The sequence below is a fragment of the Amblyraja radiata genome, chromosome 32, assembly GCF_010909765.2.
Source record: "Amblyraja radiata isolate CabotCenter1 chromosome 32, sAmbRad1.1.pri, whole genome shotgun sequence".
Lineage (NCBI taxonomy): Eukaryota > Metazoa > Chordata > Chondrichthyes > Rajiformes > Rajidae > Amblyraja > Amblyraja radiata.
In genome coordinates this window covers 26591392-26608424 of record NC_045987.1, presented here as the reverse complement: position 1 = coordinate 26608424, position 17033 = coordinate 26591392, and the positions used below count along the sequence as shown (strand labels likewise).

General features: G+C 44.2%; 1 protein-coding gene across 5 annotated transcripts in view; it reads left to right on the top strand.

Annotated features, from left to right (window-relative positions):
• The window catches only part of LOC116990966 (DAB2 interacting protein), a 649973-nt gene that overhangs the window by 468757 nt on the left and 164183 nt on the right, over positions 1-17033 (top strand). The window lies entirely within an intron of this gene.

Below are 17033 nucleotides of genomic sequence, written 5' to 3'. Positions count from 1 at the left end.
TTGATTTACAATATTCTTTCAGTCTCAACTATTGTTCCCTGAGGAAAGTACTAAATTGTGTAAAAAGTCAAGGGGGAAAAAGTGTTTCATTGCCGTGTGCATCATGAACTGTATAATGAAATTCTTACTTGCTGCAGGCCCGCCAATGCAATAACACAACATTAAATGTACCACAATCAATATTAAAATAAATTACTAATTAATGATACTTATGGTAACCAATCCATAATCGTGCATATTAGATAACCAGACCTTATAGGGCATAGAAATACATTTATTTTCGATGGGTCAGAGGGAGCATAATGCAGTGAGACCTCTCCAGCATGAGCAATGGGCAGGCCAGGCATGTGCTTGGGTGTTGTGCTGTGCTGCCCGGTTGAGTGCAACTCCAACAAAAGTTAAGAAGCTTGGCCCCATTAGATCCACCTCTCAAAACATTCACTCCCTCTGACAAAGGCTGCAGTCTGTGCTGTCAACAAGATGCACGACTGTTGCTCACATGAACTGCTCCAGCAGCGCTCCTCAAACCATCCTCTACCATCGAAGAAGACAGCAGTATCATGGGAGCGGTATCACCAGCAACAACAGATCTTTCAAATCGCATGCTTTACTGGCTTGGAAATGTTCCTTGGACCATTCCTTCACCACCAGATCTAAATCCTGCAACCTCGTACTCATTAACATGGTGGTTGTACAATCACTAGAAATACTACAGTGAATTGTGAAGGCAGCTCACCAACCTACCCAAGGGCAAAGATGGAAGGAAATGCTCGCCTCTCAGTAGTGTCCTACCCTACAAATGATTTTTTTTAAAGTACACATAAGAGGACGGCAGAGTTGTGCAGTTAGTAGAGGTGCTGCCTCACAGTGCCAGAGACCCCGGTTTGATCCTGACCTTGAGTGCTGTCTGTATGGAGTTTACATGTTCTCCCTATGACCGCATGGGTTCCTCTGGTGCTCTGGTTTCTTCCCACACCCCAAAGACGTGCAGATTTTGTAAGTTAATTGGTGCTGTAATTTGTCCCCAGTGCATAGGGAGTGGATGTGAACTAACATAGAACTAGGGTGACCGATGGTCGGTGTGGACATGATGGGCCAAACTCTAATGCCAACAATTAAATACATTTCCTATGTAAATCCAGTTTGTTACTTGCCAGATGATCATATCTGTTATAATATCACATTATTGGATTACGTGATGTAATATGGTTGAAGAAAGTTAGTTTTATGTATGGATTCCTACTTGCTTCCAAATTATCATCTTATTTCCCTTTGTCACCAGCTCACCACTTCCCTCCCTCACGCCTTCCCCCCTGCAGTGGTATTATCAGCACCCATGAAAATGATCAGCCCACAGCACTGTGTTCGTGACAGGCCCCAAGGGAGAAATGAGCTCCAGGCTAAATTACACTGAATATTCAGTGCATTAATCTAAATCATTTTATGGTTAGCTGTGAAGCTACTTACTAGGTGTATCTTGTTTCTTACTGTTGTCTCCATGTATATTACACGCTTGCAGATCATAATTAGTTTCCACATATATTAGCACTGCTTTACTGGGTACATGCTAAATTCTATTTTTTTAAATGGAATTCATTCACTTTGGAATTGGGACCACATTTGAATTTTCCTCTAGTCCTTCCATCCTCAATGACAAATGGGTTAAATAGGATTAGTAACTTCATTCATCATTGTTGAAAACATTAGTGACGCAGTGGTGCTGGTTTCCGACAGGAACGATGACGGACGCACCACACATCTCTGTCCTCCAGTTCCTGCGGACTTCTGCCGCTGGAAGTATAGGATTTTGGTGTGTGTGCTTTATCATCATTCCTTACAATGCTGTGTACGACAGTGATCGCAACTTCTACTAAAGTGTGGATGGCCGTTGGCTCGCTGGAAGCTTATCCGCCCTTAGTAATTTGATGTGTAATAATTGGCATGAGAAGATAAACCACATAATTTGCACATATGGTAATAGTAAAAAAGTTGAAACAGTTTGCAAACATTGACCTTTGGCTAGAATTTGTGGCTTGTTGAATTTAGTATGTAAAGTGAAATGAATATAAATTCAGATTAAATCCCTTAACAATTATAGAATCAATTGAAATTTGGGAATGCTGAGCAAAGAGATATTACCATCAGAGAACTCTTCACCAATGATCAAGGTACCATCTATTTGACAGCAGAGGAGGATGTGGCAGAGAAATTGAATATGATATTAAAAAAGAAATAAAGGGAAGATTGCACTCAAGCAGATACACCCAATGTCTTCTGCGCCTCTGAGAGAAGTGGAAACAATATGACATGCTGGCACATTCTTAGATATAGGATTTCCCTGGGCTTGTGGCACTCCATTAAGAACACTCAAGATGCACCACAGATGCATCATAAAAGTATACTGTCCGGTTGCATCACAGGTTGATGTGGGAACAACTCTGCCCAAGACTGTAAGAAATTACAGATTTACAAAAGGATCCCGGTCTATCGTGCAAACCAGCCTCCCAGCATTGACTCTTATCTACGCTTCATGCTGACTTAGAAAAGCAGCCAACACAATCAAGGATTTGTCCTTTCTCGGTCATTCTTTCTTCTCCCTAGTCCCGTCGAAGCTTGAAATGCACACCATCGGACTCAGGAACAGCATGTTCCCCTTTGTTATCAGGCATCTGAACGGTCCTTACATAAGCTGGGCTATTGTCCGATTCATCTCTACCCCATTGCAGACTTTGTCTCTGGAACTACTATGCTACAATGCTGAGAACTATAATTCTGCACTCTATATATAAAACAAAGCTTTTCACTGTACCTCGGTACACATGGCAATAATGAACCTAGACCTACCTCAATCCCAACCCCTTGAGGCATTGATGAAGTAACGTGTTGGACGACGGTAATTAATGGCATCCAAAAGCAAAATACTGCATATGCTGGAAATCTGAAAGAAACGCAGAAACAGATGGGAATACTCAGAAGTCCAGCAGCATCTCTGGAGAGAGTTAATGTTTCATGGGAATGACCATTTGGCATGTCTATTTAGTCATAAAATGTTGATATAACTGTGTGCAGTTATGCATGAAGCAGATTAGATAAAGACATGCTTGATTGGGACTATCAAACTGCAGGAAGGAAAATGGCACAAAAAAAGCAAGATTAAAAACCAAGCTGTGTGCCAAAATGGTATCAAGAGGTTAGGAAATGTTTTGGATTGAATATGTACGAAGTGAAGGATAATAAAGAGACTTTCTAATTTATTTACAGTAAGATGGTACAGATTGATATAAGAGACACGAAATGGAATAGAATATGGCAACAAAACACACGCAACAAAAATGATGAAGAAGATGTTATCGTTAAAGTGTTTACTTGGGAAAAGTCTGGTAATGGACCTGTCCCACTTAGGAGACTGCAGGAGACTATGCAGTCACCACATGTTCGTGAGTGGTTGCTGGGGAGTCACCTTCATGGTCGTGAGGAGTTCCCGCATTCTGGGATCAAGTCGCGGCCTCATTATGGTCGCCGCAAAATTAGCGGCGACTAGAATGAAGCCACCATGGAGAGTAGCGAGAATTCTCGTGCCATAGGTGGGTCGCCAGGAGATCCTAGTGGGTTGCCAGGAGGTTGTAGGTCCTCATAGGTTGTAGCCGGTGCTGACCGGTGAATTTCATTGGCTCATTGGGGGGAAAAAAAGGTAAGCAGTGGTTTTCAGAACCAAGGATAACCAACCGGTAATGTTAATGTCTGCCGAGCTTCACAGCCGTGTATCTCTGGCTTCTTAAAAGTTGTCTCCACTCCTTCTCCCCTCTCTCCCCCCCCCCCTCTTTTAAAGGACTTACGTGACCCTTCCCGTACACTGTGCTTTCACCGTCTTAATTACAGCGCCAACCTTCCTGTTCATCGCGGTGTGTGTCTGTATTACATTGGCTTTGCACTGTGTGTGAATTTCACTCAGACATCGCTCCCCCCGCCTGCCGTGTCCCCCGCCTTCATAACGGGCTGGTGAAGGAAGCGATGTGTGTGTCACACACAGTCGCCTGAAAAATCGCTTAAGTGGGACAGGCCCATATCTCTTGGCATCTGGAAAGGGAACTAAAATACATTTGAGATAAAACATGAGATTATTTGCATTAATGCCCACCTGTTTCCTGAGCAAACTTTGAGAAAATAAATCTCAGGTTAGAGAGGATGCATCTAAAGGTCCTTGAGAATATTGGAGACCTCTAGCGCACGCTCAGCGAAAATCACTGGATGTTTATATGGTGCCTCGAGCTTGGATAAAGGCAGGTGAGACACCTTTTTAAAGCTGCAAAATTGATCCCCAAACCAGCAGAATGCCCAAGAAGCTCAAATTAAAAAATGTTTGTGGAACAGCAGCAGCAGAGAAACCAAATGAATATGAGGTGCCTTTATCAGAGCACCCGTGGTCAGTCTGCAGGGGTAACTGACAGAACTCTGTTGCCATCTGCTCTAATTCTCACTCCCACTCCCACTCTGACCTGCCTTCTGGGGCCTCCTGTATTCTTTCTTGGATCCACTCATCTTCTGCCTGAACCCATCACATCCTCCCATCTAAATAATCAATGTCTACAACTTCAGGTAACTCACTTTCTCTGTTTGTATTATTATGGGCCTGTCCCACTTCGGCAACTACAGGCGACTCATTTGGGAGTAGTCGGGAGTAGTCTCCTCAGTCGCTCAAAAAGTCGTAGCGTCTTTCTGGTCGCCGCTAAATTTTCAACATGTTGAAAGATTTTTGGCGACAGTGGGTTTGACGCCAAGAGCGTAGCTTGACTTCTCCTGACGTAGGTGCTGTCGTAGGTTATCGCCAGGGTGACGTAGGTTGTCGGCGGTTTTTCGGCGACCAGCTATGACAATGACAGTCGCCGGCAGTTGCCTAAAAAACGCCAAGTGGGACAGGCCCGTAATTGGTGTTTTAGATGCGGCTCTGATTCACCCAGTGAATCTGATTCAGAATCGCCCAGTGATAGTGACCCAGTTTTTGTCCAGTAGATAGACACAAAAAGCTGGAGTAACTCAGCGGGACAGGCAGCATCTCTGGAGAGAAGGAATAGGTGACGTTTTGGGTCGAGACCCTTCTTCAGACCAGTAGCACACTCTGACCTGCTTGGATGTCCTACAGTCCTCCATTATGCATATCTTATGTTCTTTTGTATTGTTAAGCTCCTGTCCCACTTGCGTGTCCTTGGCACGCTAATTACGCAAACTCATGGTCGCGTTGAGGCGCGAAGGTCCCGCGATTTCATGCGCTCGCACAGCCGTCTGGAGCGCGTGACGTCATTTGAAGATGGACACAAAATGCAGGAGTAACTCAGCGGGACCGGCAGCAGCTCTGGAGAGAAGGAATGGGTGATGTTTCGTGTCGAGACTCTTCTTCAGTCTGAAAATTGCTTCTCAGTCACCCTTGGCCCAGCTCTGGGAGTAGAAGTGGGGGCGGATCCGGACCGCAATGGCCGTGAGCCCCAGGCCGAGCTTCTGCTGCTGTTGAAGGTGAGGTGTTGCGTCGCGCCAGGGTCTTGCGCCTGTCCCACTTTGGCCATCAATTACGCGGCAGGCCGTTGGCGCGCGAAGAGTTTGATCGCTACAAAATTTCGGAGCCCCGCGCGATATAGCGCACAACTACATACCCCTCCGCGCTTCTCAGTGGGATCGGCCCCGCGCGGCCATACGATGCCCGTGTGCCTCAACGCGACGACGAGGTCGCGTAATGCCAAGGACACGTAAGTGGGACAGGCCCTTTACTCTCTAATTGCCCTCAAGCTTCTATTCCCTCTTTCTCTAATTGCCTTTGTTAAACCCATGAACTGGAAAACTTCTACCATCCTGGCCTCGCCTATCACATTTTTGACCAGTCCATCTCCTCCCCGCCCCAAATTTCTGTTTAAAATTAACGTGTTCTCTCTTTCCCGATTGTAATGTAGGTTCTTTGATGTGAAACGTTAACTGTTTCTCTTTCCATAGAAGCTGCTGTGTGTTTCTCTCATTTTCTGTTTATATTTAAGGATATAATATAATTGTGTTTGAAGCACTTTGTGATCAACAAGATACTTTTACTCCATTTGGCCACTGTTGTAATGTAGCAAATGTTATTGCAGTCTGATCACCCCATTACAGGAAGGATGTGAAGGTTTTGCGAAAGGTGCAGGGCAGGGATCACCAAATGTTGCCAGGATTGGGAGGGTATTAACTACAGGGAGAGGTTCGTCAGACTTGGATTGTTTTCTCTGGAACGCTGGAACGCTGCGGGAAAATCTGACTTAACTTTATAAAATGATGAGAGGCATAGATCGGGTAAACATTCAGAACCCCTTTCCCAGGATGGAAAAATCAAGTAGGCCGAGTGGACAGAGCTACGGGAGAAGAAGGCGGCAGTGACAGTCGAGCGGGGAGCGGACTAAGCAACGGCCGGCAGGAAGCAGCAGCAGCAGGTGGGAGGGCAGGGAGCCCCATGTCGTTTGTTGGTGGCAGCGACCCAAATAAAGCGCTGTCCCCAAGGGCTACAACGTGAGCTGCAACAACAACCGTGTCAGCCAAACCGTGTAGTGGTTGACGAAGGACTTGCTGGTGTACCTTGCGAGTGGGGGGTGCTGTCGGAAGCCGGGGCTGCAAGTGGCCGGGAAGGCAGTGCGAGGCAAGAGTGGCATCGGCTGGTCCGTCCGCTATAACCAAAATCCATTCTAAAATGGATCGTTTACTGTATTTGAGAAATGCAGAATTCTGCAGAATTGGTGGGAAAATACCAGGAGGTTGTTTCCACCAAATGTAACAAGTAGAGCTGAGGTGTAAGCCATGTCAAACTGAAAAAGTATTTCTTTTAAATCGTAAATCTGTGGCATTCATTTCAGGCCTATGGACATTCAGTAGTTATGGGTATTCAATGGATTTATGTGTATCAAGGGCATCACAATGTGGAGTTTGGGTACCAAAGTGGACCTGCAGGAGCAGGCTTGATGTAATTGAATGTTTTAGCAATCTCAAGGGACTGCATTACATTTTTTCCTCCTTACGTTCTTCTGATTATTACATTCTGAAAAGATTACTGTTATTATGTGTGAAATGTTTTAAGTTTCATGTACGATGCTCCGGTATTCCCTGGGAAACGTCTTCTCATTTTGCACTGTACAACTGTTGCTTTGCAAGATGACAATAAAGGTTGATTGATAATGTACTGAGAATACCTTCAACCCTCACCATAGACAGCATATGGTCAGCTGCAAAATGAGAAGTTGTCAGAAACTAAGTTGTCATGAATTATGCTGGGCAAGTGTTCAGTTCATTAGTTTTTCCAACGTGTACAATTTCACTCCCTGTAAGGCAGATGTTAATCAGGAAATGTAAATTGTGTTATAATTCCAATTGAAGGTGTTTGAAAAGATAGGCACTAATGAGTCTAGTAAGAAGTTAAAGAAGAATGTCTTTAGGTGAAGAATGTGGTGATGAAGTTGCACTTGCCAGTCACTACATGTTGTGGATGAGATAAATGATGTGAATGCACTAAATGGACAAACGGAGCTAGAACACTGGAAAGAAGGGAGATGATGTCAACAGAGTGAGACAAAACAAGGTTTATGAGTGAATAAACATTGACGTGCATCAGTTGGGCTTGAATGGCCTGCTTCTACGATGTAAAATTCTGTGAAATATTGATGGCAAACATGACAGAATCAAAAGCAGTTGCAGATTGCCGTTCCGTGGTAGATTTGTTTGCAATTATATTTGCATTCAAGGGCATTGTTTCAAAGTATAAATAGCTCCTTCAGTTAATGTTAATATACTTGTGCTTTACTGTTTTAATATTTGCCAAATGTTTTATTTAATCATAAATAAATACAATAGGTGTTTCTCTCAATTACCTGATTATAAAATTTAATAACTGAAATGAGTGGTGAGAGGAATGAAGGAAGACCATTAAATCCATAAGCAGTGTATTGCGCGGAGGGTAATTGTTAAATCTCAGGTCACCCAGGGTGATTTACCAATGACAGCTCCGGTCCTGTAGGAAATGTTATCTGTCTGTTAGAAGCACTGTGAAATCTTTTAGATGGAAAATAGTATTATACACCGACAAATGAAACACCGGCCTCTAAACGCAACCAACTCCCTCTTGCAAAATCTATTTGACAATATTAGCTCTGTAAAAGAATATTTAGGACAAGTAACATCTGCTTGGGGCCTACAATCATGAGAAACTGTCCAGATAGTAAATTGAATGAAACAATCATAAATTAAAAGACGGACAACGTGTGCCGGTTTGAGAAAAATAAACAGCTATGCTGGTAGGAAAAAAACTATCCTGGTGACCACATTACAAATGATTTCCCTCTGGAGAGCTGTTGATTACATGCACAGCTGAGTTTTATTTTGAAATACTGGCAATTATTTCTGACTATTTTCCATCCTGTGTTGAAGTTGGGCATTAATTGGTTCTCCTGTGTACAAAGCAAATGATATATTATTCTTCCACTTTATATTGCAACCATAAACTAAAGTCTCTTTGATTTTGTGATATGTGAAATTAGAGTTCTAGTGCAATGCACCATTGAACCACAGTCATGATTATTGACACACATTACAATCTCAGTATTGTCAACTTGCAATGGCATTGGATCACAAATAACGTCTCTGTAAAGAACCAAGCATTGTCACAGTATTACACAAAATGCTGGAGTAACTCAGGTGGCATCTCTGGGGATAAGGAATAGGTGATGTTTCACGTCAGATCCTTCAGATTGAGAGATTGTCACAGTATTCTTGTATATCTCTTAAACTGAACTAAGGAGCATCAAAAACTTGTATACAAAAACAGGGATGTAATGCTGAGGCTCTATAAGGCACTGGTAAGGCCGCATTTGGAATATTGTGAGCAATTTTGGGCACCATATCTGAGGAAGGATGTACTGGCTCTGGAAAAGATCCAGAGGAGGTTTACAAGAATGTTCCCAGGAATTAATAGGTTAACCTATGATGCGCGTTTGTCGGCACTGGGCCTCCACTAACTGGAGTTTAGAAAAATGAGGGGGGGAAACCTCATTGAAACATACAGAATAGTGAAAGGCTTGGATAGAGTGGATGTGGAGAGGATGTTTCCACTAGTGGGAGAGTATAGGACGCGAGGTCATACCTTGAGAATTAAAGGATGTTATTTTAGGTAGGAGATGAAGAGAAATGTCTTTAGATTCACCAGAGGGTGGTGAATCTGTGGAATTCATTGCCACAGAAGGCTGTGGAGGTCAAGTCGGTGGATATTTTTAAGGCAGAGATAGATCGTTGATTTTTGAATAGTACAGGTGTCAGAGGTTACGGGGAGAAGGCAGGAAAATGGGGTTAGGAGGAAGAGATAGATCAGCCATGATTGAATGGCGGAGCAGACTTGATGGGTCAAATGCCCTAATTCTACACCTATCACTTATGACCTTATGACCAATGTCTCCCCTTTACTATGGTTGAGTATATTAAAAGGTTCTGGCTCCCAGTCCCACTTCTTACGATAGAAATCTAGCCTCAACTTCCAAACTGCACTACCAGAATTGCCTTCTTTTAAACAACACTAAATCAAGGCTCCATTCGGCCCTCAGAGAATTGACATAAGATTCAATGGTATTATCTCAAAGATGAGCAAAGGGGTTATTCCTGATGTCCTGGTTAATATTTATCCATTAAATAAGATCACTAATACAGATCATCTAATGATTATCAGATTCCCACTCATAAGAACTAATTATTTGCAATTTAGTTGGCATATTTTTCAATGTCTATATGCAGAGTCATTCAGAGTCATTCAAAGTTTTAGACAAGTTTGACAGGCAGCTAAACAGGACACAACCTAACCAGCTGTCACACATAGTTTATGTTGTTTGGTTATTGCAATGTAATCCAGGATAGACCTCTTAGTGTCTCATGTTGCACTAAAGAATCAGGATGCGTTTGTGCACATTCAGCAAGCTGCCAAATTGGAATGAGACCAATGTAGGTGGGATAGTCGGTGGGGGCGCTGTGAGCCTGCAGCCCTGCCAGCAGCGTGTTTTTTTCTCCTTTTTTTGTTTTTTTAGTGTTCAATGTGTGTTTTTAATGTTTCTCGGCGTGTCTTGTGTGGGGGGTGGTATGGGGGAAACCGCTTTGGTCGCCTCCTCCACGGAGAGGCGACTTTTTCCATGGCCTAACATCGAGGATCAGTGCGGTCTTTCCCGGAGACACGCCCGGGGCTTCAGCTGCGGGCTCAGCGAGGACTCTTTTGTCACGGAGCGGGCGAGCCCTCGCTGGGGGTCGCTGGAGGGGAGCGCTCCGTTCGCTGGCCCGCGGCAGCCTGAAGCCGCGGTTTGTGGAGCTCCAGCTGGCGCGGAGTCCGGAGCCTGGGATCCCTCGTTGGGGACCCGGGCGGAGAAGAGCTCCGACCACCGGCCCGCGGCCAACTTCTACCGCAGGAACGGCGGGGACTTACCATCCTGAGATGGATCCCTCACTGGGGATACCTGGAGGGGAGCTCTGACCACAGGCCCTGCAGTCTGCGGTGCTTCTGGCTGCGGCGCGGCGGGGACATTAAATCTTCGACCGCCGGCCTGCGGCCCTACACCATCTTTGAAGCCGTGGTCTCCGGTGGGGAGGCACTGATTCAAGACTTACCTGGACTTACCTTGTCTGAACATCTGGACGCCCGCATTGGCGACTGCGGAGGGTTGTGGTCCCGACCACGGGGAAAAATGGAGGAGGACTGACCAATCTTTGTGCCTTCCACCACAGTGATGAATGCTGTAGTGGATGTTTGCGTTAAATTTTTATTGTGTGTTGTGTAGTTTTTTTAAATTGTACCGCTGCTGGCAAATTCATTTCACTGCACTTTATGTGCAAGTGACGAATAAAACTTGACTTGACTACTTTAAAGCCCTGTTCCACGGTACGAGTTCATTCCAAGAGCTCTCACGAGTTAAAAAAAAATCAAACTCGTGGTAGGCACGGAGAATGTACGTAGCGGGTACGTCGGAGCTCGGGGACGTCTCTTAGCGGCTCGTAACGCTAACGGCAGGTACTCGGGAAGACTCGCTAACGGCAGGTAAGCACGGGAAGACTCGTGAAGATTTTTCAACATGTTGAAAAATGTCCACGAGAGCCCCGAGTACCGACGAGTGGCCATTATCGTAAATCTCCGAGTTCGAATCAGGGCAAACTCGGGAGAGCTCTTGGAATGAACGCATACCGTGGGACAGGGCTATTAGTATAGAGACCTGTGAGTGCTTGCCAGGAAATCTGATTTTTGTATCTGTTGATGTAAATATTCACAAAAGCTATTCTAGCTACTTTGTGTAAACATTGTAACTTTGAAATGCCTCTTAAAGGATCCAGTTTTAACTTGGAATCAGATGTGTTTGCCATTCCTGTTTAATCTATGGAACTGTGGACATGTATTACCAGGCATGACATTCAAGGAAGTTTTTACAAAGAGCAAACCATTAAAATCGCTGCAGGCATATTGCACTCCTGGTGTTTGCAGGGCTGTTACTTAGATTTCTCTGGTTGCATTATTTAATGTAGAGACACAGCATGGAAACAGGCCCTTTGGACCAATCCCATCCTACACGCGAGGGGCGATTTACAGAAGTCAGTTTACCTACGAACCCGCACATCTGAGGGATGCAGGAGGAAACTGGAGCACTCGGAGGAAACCCATGCAATCAGAGGGAGAATATGCAAACTCCAACCAGACAGCACCCAAGGTCAGGATCGAACCCAGGTATCTGGCACTGCGTGACAGCAGCTCTACCACTGTGCCGCTCCTTGTGGGAAGCAAATTTCTGCAAAAATGGCACATTTATTAATTAACAGTGCCACGCAGATGATGTGTACACAGCAGTGTTTTTTTCTCTTATAAACGCAAGATTATACTTTCACTTGGAGGTCTGGAAGGAAGTTGTTAAGCAATCTGGCATATTTGTTTAATTTATTTGTATATTTAATGGAACCAGGAAGAAATTTCTTTCTGAGCAGTTGGCATTTTCCACTCCCTGTGGTTCAGTAATTACCTTATTACAGAACTCCCAATGTAGTTAAAAATAAACAAATGGCATTTTTAACAAATTAGTAATAAAAGGAACGTTTTTGAAGCCATGTGAAGGACATTTTGAAAGGTACTCAAATACCCAGATATTTCATGTAAAATGAACTCATGTGCTGCTGTTTCTAAGGCTGTTTAACAACTGTTTGGTACTCAAAGTCTGGCAAAATTATACAGAATTAATCCGCTGAGTGCAGCGAGTGGTCTAATGTTATTTATGGAATTTATATATTTTCACCCATTCACTTCAGCATGAAGAGGATAATGGCTTGCGTAGTGCAGTAGGGTCCACGTCTACAGCTGGACCAACAACAATCCATGCAAGCTACCACCAAAAGTAGAGATTTAAAAAAAGGAGTGAACTACAGTGCCCTCCATACAGTTTGGGACAAAGACCCATCATTTATTTATTTGACTCCACAATTTGAGATTTGTAATAGAAAAAAATCACATGTGGTTAAAGTGCACATTGTCAGATTTTAATAAAGGCCATTTTTACACATTTTGGTTTCACCATGTAGAAATTACAGCAGTGTTTATACATAGTCCTCCCATTTCAGGGCACCATAATATTTGAGACACAGCAATGTCACGTAAATGAAAGTAGTCATGTTTAGTATTTTGTTGCATATCCTTTGCATGCAATGACTGCTTGAAGTCTACGATTCATGGACATCACCAGTTGCTGGGTGTCTTCTCTGGTGATGCTCTGCCAGGCCTGTGTTGCATCTTATGCTTGTTATGGGGGCTAGTCCATTCAGTTTTCTCTTCGGCATAGAAAAGGCATGCTCAATTGGGTTCAGATCGAGTGATTGACTTGGCCACTCAAGAATTGATAATTTTTTAGCTTTGAAAGTCTCCTTTGTTGCTTTAGCAGTATGTTTGGGATCATTGTCTTGCTGTAGAATGAACCGCCGGCCAATGCGTTTTGAGGCATTTGTTTGAACTTGAGCAGATAGGATGTGTCTATACACTTCAGAATTCATTATGCTACTACCATCAGTAGTTGTATCATCAATGAAGATAAGTGAGCCAGTACCTTCAGCGGCCATACATGCCCAGGCCATAACACCCACCACCGTGTTTCACAGATGAGGTGATATGCTTTGGATCTTGGGCAGTTCCTTCTCTCGTCCATACTTTGCTCTTGCCATCACTCTGATATAAGTTGATCTTTGTCTCATCTGTCCACAAGACCTTTTTCCAGAACGGTGGTTGCTCTTTTAAGTACTTCTTGGCAAACTGTAACCTGGCCATCCTATTTTTGTGGCTAACCAGTGGTTTGCATCTTGCAGTGTAGCCTCTGTATTTCTGTTCATGAAATCTTCTGCAGACAGTAGTCATTGACAAATCCACATCTGACTCCTGAAGAGTGTTTCTGAACTGTCAGACAGGTGTTTGGGGATTTTTCTTTATTATGGAGATAATTCTTCTGTCTTCAGCTGTGGAGGTCTTGGCCTGCCAATCCCTTTACGATTAATAAGCTCACCAGTGCTCTCTTCTTAATGATGTTCCAAACAATTGATTTTGGCTGATGTCTCTAACAGTTTTATTCTTGTGTCTCAGTCTCATAATGGCTTCTTTGACTTTCATTGGCACAACTTTGGTCCTCATGTTGATAAACAGCAATAAAAGTTTCCAAAGGTGGTTGAAAGACTGGAGGAAAGACTAGGTGCTGAGAGCTCTTATACCTGCATGAAGGAGGCAATTAAACACACTGGAGCAATTACAAACACCGGTGAAGCCATGTGTCCCAAACATTATGGAGGGCACTGTACATTAAAACCCATCCGTTGTTATGGTCACCACTTGTGCCACTGATCCTTTTCCCAGTTCATTGCTTGCCCACCTCTTCATGACCATTCCCACCCTCACCTTTGCTTTAAATACATTTCACAACGGCACAAAAACGCAGCTGGTTGAGCCGCTGCCTCACAGCGCCAGAGACCCAGATTTGATTCTGACCTCGGGTGCTGGCTGTGTGGAGTTTATACGTTCTCATTGTGACTGCATGGTTTTCCTTTGGGTGCTGCAGTTTCCACCCACATCCCAAAAACATGCAGGTTTGTCGATTAATCAGCGTCTGTAAATTGTCTCAAGTCATAGAGTGATACAGTGTGGGAACAGGCCCAACTTGCCCACACCGGCCAACATGTCCCAGCTACACTAGTCCATATCCCTCCAAACCTGTGCTAGCCATGTGTCTGTCTAACTGCTTCTTAAACGTTGGGATAGTCCCAGCCGCAACTGCCTCCTTTGGCAGCTTGTTCCATACACCCACCACCCTTTGTGTGAAAAGTGTTAAGGAGGTCATGTGAAAGTGGGATAGCATAGACTCAGCGGGCCGAATGGTATGTTTTCATGGTGTATCATTCAATCAATCGATAAATTTTGATTTGAGCCTTCCTTTTGATTGTTTATCCATCTTTTCCGTGATCAGTCTGCTGGTCTTTACTAACAACACAGATCCTGACATTCAAACCTCACTGGTCCTCGGCTACCTGCAGGTATCTTAGATCAAGTTCAAGTTCAAGTGAGTTTATTGTCATGTGTCCCTGATAGGACAATGAAATTCTTGCTTTGCTTAGCACACAGAACATAGTAGGCATTTACTACAAAACAGATCAATGTGTCCATATACCACAATATAAATATATACACACATAAAGAAATAAACTGACAAAGTGCAAATAGCAGATAGCAGATAATGGGCCACCAATAATCAGAGTTTTGTCCGAGCCAGGTTTAATAGCCTGATGGCTGTGGGGAAGTAGCTATTCCTGAACCTGGTTGTTGCAGTCTTCAGGCTACTGTACCTTCTACCTGAAGGTAGCGGGGAGATGAGTGTGTGGCCAGGATGGTGTGGGTCTCTGATGATACTGCCAGCCTTTTTGAGGCAGCGACTGCGATAAATCCCCTCTATGGAAGGAAGGTCAGAGCCGATGATGGACTGGGCAGTGTTTACTACATTTTGTAGTCTTTTCCTCTCCAGAGCGCTCAAGTTGCCGAACCAAGCCACAATGCAACCGGCCAGCATGCTCTCTACTGTGCACCTGTAGAAGTTAGAGAGAGTCCTCCTTGACAAACCGACTCTCCGTAATCTTCTCAGGAAGTAGAGGCGCTGATGAGCTTTCTTGATAATTGGATTAGTGTTCTCGGACCAGGAAAGATCCTCAGAGATGTGCACGCCCAGGAATTTGAAGCTCTTGACCCTTTCAACCATCGACCCATTGATATAAACGGGACTGTGGGTCTCGAACCTACTCCTTCCAAAGTCCACAATCAGTTCCTTGGTTTTGCTGGTGTTGAGAGCCATGTTATTGTGCTGGCACCATATGGACAGTTGCTCGATCTCTCTTCTGTACTCTGACTCATCCCCATCAGTGATACGTCCCACAACAGTGGTGTCGTCAGCGAATTTGATGATGGAGTTCGCACTGTGACCGGCTACGCAATCATGAGTATAGAGTGAGTACTGCAGGGGGCTGAGCACGCAGCCTTGAGGTGCTCCCGTGCTGATTGTTATCGAGGCTGACACATTTCCACGAATACGAACAGACTGTGGTCTGTGAATGAGGAAGTCGAGGATCCAATTGCAGAGGGATGTGCAGAGACCCAGTTCTGCGAGTTTGGTAACCACCTTGGAGGGGATGATTGTGTTAAATGCCGAGCTGTAATCGATGAATAACAGCCTGACATATGAGTTTTTGTTGTCCAAGTGGTCCAGAGCGGAGTGGAGGGCCAGCGAGATCGCATCCACCGTTGATCTGTTGTGGCGGTAAGCGAACTGCAGTGGGTCCAGGTTTTTGTCGAGGTAGGAGTTGATTTGCTCCATGATCAACCTCTCAAAGCACTTCACCACCACCGGCGTTAGTGCCACTGGTCGATAGTTATTGAGGCACGTCACCTTACTCTTCTTGGGCACTGGTATAATTGATGCCCTTTTAAAGCAGGTGGGGACCTCAGACCTCAGAAGTGAAAGGTTGAAAATGTCCGTAAAAACTCTTACATTATAAATGAAGTAACATTGGGCTTACAGATACTGGCAGGGAGATTGTTCTGAATCTACGTCTCAGCATATCACCTAAAAGTGGATGTGAAATGTAATTCGCCATTTAAAAACAGCCGCACTGCTGATTCCTGAGCCGCTTGAGTTGGAGGACCACGTCTCCCGTGGGGGCTACGGGTAGGCAACGGCTGCGTTGGGGGAACAGACCCAACGGGTCTGCACTTCGTCTAGTATCACCTAAAAGTGGAAGTGAAATGTAATTTTATATTTTTACTTCTAGAACATAAGAAATAACAGGAGTTGTGTCAGAGGGAACTACAGTTGCTGGTTTACACTGAGATAGACACAAAATGCTGGAGTAACTCAGCAGGTCAGGCAGCAACTCCGGAGAAAAGGAATAGGTGACGTTTCGAGATCCTAAATCAGACTGAGGGGGGGGGATACCTGGTACCTCTAGTTTCCGTCTCCCTGACTCTCCGTCTGATGAAGCTTCTTAACCTGAGACGTCACCTATTCCTTTTTTCCAGAAATAACAGGAATTGGTAATTTCACTCATTTATATTTGATGTCTAACCATTTGCTGTCCTTCAGGGTAGAGATCCATAAATTGACGAGTATCTACACGAGAAATGTTTCCCCACCTTGGGCTCAATTAGCTGCACCTTATCCTGATGCTGGCCGTCCTAGTTCTAGGCTCTCCAATTAGAGGGAAATACCTTTGCTTCAACTACCCTTAGAGATAATATAAATCCTGAAAATAAACAGACAAAAGGACTGAGCTCAACAGCACAATAACAAAGGTTAAATTACCTGTTGATGCTCCTCTCTCCCTTGTTCTGAACTTGTTTCAAGTTGGTCTTGAAAATAGATGGTTGAATTTTATGAAAGCCCTTGCGGTTCTGAAAATATTCAAAAACATTACACAAACAAGAAATCTGTTTCTGTTTAATACAAAAATCT